Source organism: Schistocerca cancellata, chromosome 6 (assembly GCF_023864275.1).
Source record: "Schistocerca cancellata isolate TAMUIC-IGC-003103 chromosome 6, iqSchCanc2.1, whole genome shotgun sequence".
Lineage (NCBI taxonomy): Eukaryota > Metazoa > Arthropoda > Insecta > Orthoptera > Acrididae > Schistocerca > Schistocerca cancellata.
Window position 1 is genome coordinate 176,710,667 of NC_064631.1, and position 4,932 is coordinate 176,715,598.

At 46.8% G+C, this 4,932-nt stretch overlaps 1 non-coding gene across 1 annotated transcript; it reads left to right on the forward strand.

The window, feature by feature from the left end:
• Positions 1 to 1,387: 1,387 nt before the first annotated feature.
• Positions 1,388 to 1,461, forward strand: Trnal-caa (transfer RNA leucine (anticodon CAA)). Its single transcript has one exon. It is a non-coding gene; the product is annotated as a tRNA-Leu (tRNA).
• Positions 1,462 to 4,932: the final 3,471 nt, after the last annotated feature.

The window sequence follows — 4,932 nt, forward strand, 5'->3', positions numbered from 1 at the left end:
AGAGAGAGAGAGAGAGAGAGAGAGAGCTGGACCTTGTGCGGTGCGGCGCGCGCCTCTCAGTGGCCAGTGCGCATGCGCGCTGCGTCAAATATAGCCGGCGGCCGGCGCGTCTCGTCATTACGACTGCTAGCGCTAGCTAACCTTCTACGCAATCTGCGCGCACAGCGCAGTAAATATAGACGCCGCGACGTGCAGTGCCGGCGCTCTAGCGCGCAGCCCGCCTGCTGTCCCACTTCTGCCGCGCTGCGCCACAGATGGCGAGCCAGTCGCAATTACCGAGCGCCTATGTACACGCTCTTCAAGGCGCGAAACAAATCGCTCTCCAAGGCAAATGGACAGACGCGGTAGCAGCGCACATCAGTACTACGCACAGAGAACAAGCTGATATGATGCCGAGCGCTGAAAGACAATTGGCAAATTCTTGTTTTGAGTGCGGCCGCTGCTACGTACGTTGTAGTGGTGAAGGATGTGAAGAGAAAAATACTGTCACCACGAATGAAGTAATGAATAAACAGAATGCGGAGGAGAGGGGAAGCCTGACTTTTTCCTCGAAAAGAACTGCTGTTAGATGGCGAACGTTGGTTTCGGAATTATCTGAGGATACCTGAGGCTAGTAACCGATCGTTTCTGAAGCTGCTCTTATCTGTCATTCGCGTGTCTAGAAACGAAGGCTGCTAAAGAATTAAATTTCTTCTGTGTAAACAGCACGGTGACCAGTGCCACTTTTCTTTTAGGCATCAGTGGCAAAAGACCTTCTCGGCAGTACTTCGAACTCATACAGTATTTATTTTCTGCTTAACTTCCTCCACTGTTGCTCGTGGCCAGCGCTCCTTTATAACACTGCATATTTCGTTTGTGGAGAACCACGTTTCCTCCTCTCAAACGCACGCCCTCTGTTCACATCGTGTAAATGAGGAGAATGCAAGAATTACATTTTCACTCTGCAGCGGAGTCTGCGCTGATATGAAACTTCCTGGCAGATTAAAACTGTGTGCCGCATCGAGACTCCAACTCGGGACCTTTGCCGTTCGCGGGCAAATGCAACTGAGTTACACAAGCACGACTTCACTTCTGCCAGTACCTCGTCTCCTACCTTCCAAACTGGTAGAGCACTTGCCCGAGAAAGGCAAAGGCCCCGAGTTCGAGTCTCAGTCCAGCACACAGTTTTAATCTGCCAGGAAGTTTCATATCCGTACACACTCCGCTGCAGAGTGAAAGTCTCATTCTGGAAACATCCCCCAAGCTGCGGCTAAGCAATGTCTCCGTAATATCCTTTCTCCCAGGAGTACTAGTTCTGCAAGGTTTGCAGAAGAGCTTCTGTGAAGTTTGGAAGGCAGTAGACGAGGTACTGGCAGAACTGAAGCTGTGAGGACGGGTTGTGAGTCATTGTTGGGTAGCTCAGTTGGTAGAGCACTTGCCCGCAAAAGGCAGAGGTCCCGAGTTCGAGTCTCGGTCCGGCACCCATGCCCGAGGGAGGACTCGAACCTCCGCCGTGACCAGCCGTACAGTCCGTGACTGCAGTGCCCTAGACCGCTCGGCTAATCCCGCTATATTGTTCACAAGTATCCTAAACTGAAGGAACGGGCAAAGCTCACACGAAGGCGTACAGATGCGAGGTACTAGATTTCTTATAGGCCGGTCCGATCACTGCAAGTGTGTTACGGAAATGCTTCTCTAAGTTTAGATGGGAATCGTAGAAGTGAAAGAGACCATCTTTTGCGAAAAACTACTGAAAACGTCTACTGAAACAGCATTTGCGACAGACTGAAACTTGCGACAGACTGAACAATGGTTCCACTGCCTCTGACGTTGTTCTCGCTTAAGAACAGCTTAAGCAAGATTACAGTTCCTACAGAGGCATGCAGGCAATAATTTTAGCTCGAGCGGTCTAAGGCGCTGCAGTCATGAACTGTGCGGCTGGTCCCGGCGGAGGTTCGAGACCTCCCTCGGGCATGGGTGTGTGTGTTTGTCCTTAGGATAGTTTAGGTTAAGTAGTGTGTAAGCTTAGGGACTGATGACCTTAGCAGTTAGGTCCCATAAGATTTCACACACATTTGAACATTTTTTGATCCTGAAGTACTGGTTTCCGTCAGATCAGCGAAGTTAAGCGCTGTCGGACTTGGCCGGGCACTTGGATGGGAGACCATCGGGGCCCCCAGGCGCTGTTGCCATTTTTCGGGGTGCACTCAGCCTCGTGGTGCCAATTGAGGAGCTACTCGACCGAATAGTAGCGGTTCCGCTCAAAGAAAACCATCATAACGACCGGGAGAGCGGTGTGCTGACCACACGCCTCTGCTATCCGCCTCCTCAACTGAGGATGACACGGCGGTCGGATGGTCCCGATGGGCCACTTGTTTGTTGTTTGTTTGGGTTGTTTTGGGGAAGGAGACCAGACAGCGAGGTCATCGGTCTCATCGGAGTAGGGAAGGACGGGGAAGGAAGTCGGCCGTGCCCTTTGAAAGGAACCATCCCGGCATTTGCCTGGAGCGATTTAGGGAAATCACGGAAAACCTAAATCCGGATGGCCGGGGGCCACTTGTGGCCTGAAGACGGAGTGATCCTGAAGTGGAACAGCAGAGGACATTAGCAGTACGGCACAACATTGCCTCCGCTTAAGGACAGAATGAGCAACATTAGAGTTCCTACAGAGTCATCTAGGCAATCATTTTAGATCCGCTTGATCTTCAAGTGGAACAGGATAGGACATTAGTAGTACGGCACAACGTAGCCGCCGCCATGTACTGTACACTGGCTTGAAGAGTATGTATGTAGATGTAGATATAGACACGGAGGTCTTTTATACGCTGAGACCTAACTAAGATAGCAAGTGTAGGCGTGTAAACTCATCTCGTTGAGGGAATTGTCGTGATTTTTGTCTCTCTTCCACATACTGGTACCACTTCTTACTCTATCCTGTTGTAAACTGCAGAATTGAGTACCCACTGAAATGTTACAGCAGCGTACATTATTATTGAATTTAAGTCTGCTCTCATCTGTATTCTTACCCTATCGAATGATTCGGGATCAAAGAGACATCTTCTCTAAGACAACGTACGATATTAGTCACGCTACTTCAAAAATCATGTATTCACTATTTAGTTATAGGAACACTTAATAAATAGTGCTTTACTCACCAAAACACTACACTATTTTGTACGCCATCTGAAAAAGGAAAAAAAAAAGCAGATGTAAAATAACTGCAAAACGGTACATTTCAATTAACATTTACAAGACATGATCAATACATTCAACAAATAATGGAGAATGTAGGTTGCGAGTGCTACTCTGAGATGAAGAGGTTGGCACAGGAGAGGAATTCGTGGAGGGGCGCACCAAACCAGTTAGAAGACGGAAATACCCACGACTCCCCACCCCCGGCAATACTCGCCTCGGACGACGTCAAACAATTGTGCTTCCTCTTTTTCTTTTCGTTGCGAACTCACAAACAAAAAGTAATTTTAGAATTTGAAGCCATTTTGACTATTCTTCGACCGTGACTGTCTCAAGAAAAATGTGAAGCTTTTTTTTTTAATTACCGATAATAGTCACAAACTTTGTCAACTGTTGTATTACTTATTTATTCAGCGACATGTTTCGAGGGTTAAACCTCATCTTCAGGCTAAATGACATTACAAAAACAAAAATAAGGACGTACTGTTGTTACATAGTCTTTTCGTAAATGTTGTGGTCATCTTTTTTCGTCTGGCGCGGCAGTCTCGTAGTGACGCGCAGGGTGCCTCCATTTTCGTGCCTCTCCTGCTCACTGTTCACAAATTGTCAGTAACATAACAGTAACCTGGAAACACGATCACAAACAGTTCTGTAATGCAGTGGACAAGATGGCGGTCGAAATAGAGCTGGTTTCGATTTGACTACTGATTTGTCGAACTATGTGGTGTCAGATGTTTACCTGTCTTGTAACATCAGTATGGCCTTATTTTAAAGTCGCTTTTGTAATGCCTTTTAGCCTGAAGATGAGGTTAACCTCGAAACAAGTCGCTAAATAAATAAGTAAAACAGTAGTGGACAAAGTTGTGACCTTAACAAGAAGTAGTATTATTTATTCATTCACCTCGGCAACATTACAGCCATCGGGCGCTCTCTTACATCTATCCAGGCATTCTGCATGCATATTATAAGTTACATCTACCGTAGAATAATACAACATTTAGAAATTAATATAGTGCAGAAAAACACACAGATTACGTTCGTTTGAGAAAAGTACAATCATAAATACGAATACAAGGAATGAAAGGGGAACGTGATAAAACACCGTTAATGGAGACAGACGAAAAGATAGCGATGTGATTGCTTGAGAATTAAAAGAGAAAGAAGCGTAATAACACACATTGGACAGTGATAAGTGTGTCGTCTGTACAACAAAAATGGCTCTGAGCACTATGGGACTTAACATCTGAGATCGTCAGTCCCCTAGAACTTAGAACTAATTAAACCTAACTAACCTAATGACATCACACACATCCATGCCCGAGGCAGGATTCGAACCTGCGACCGTAGCTGTCGCGCGGTTCCGGACTGAAGCGCCTAGAACCGCTGGGCCACCGCGGCCGGCCTTCTGTACACCAGATAAGTTAATTATCCCAGTTGCACGTGGTGCAGTGGCTTACTGAATGAGTCTCAGGCTTCAAATACGAAGGTACTGAGTTCAAACCTCAATCGACGGCAGGGTGTTTTCCTACTCTTATCGCTTATTTCACCTCTGTCAATGCGGAGTTGCATAGTTGTTATGAGTCCTCATGAAACTGCAGGCGGCTGCGTATGAGGGAGGCCAAGGCCACGTGGTGTTCAGGTCAACCTGTTTGTTGAGAACGCCCTTAGTTCAACAAGATAAATGACCATGAACTCTGAATAATAATTCATTCAGTTACTATCACTTACACGACGGCAAAGCATTCGCACTCGTATGTTTCG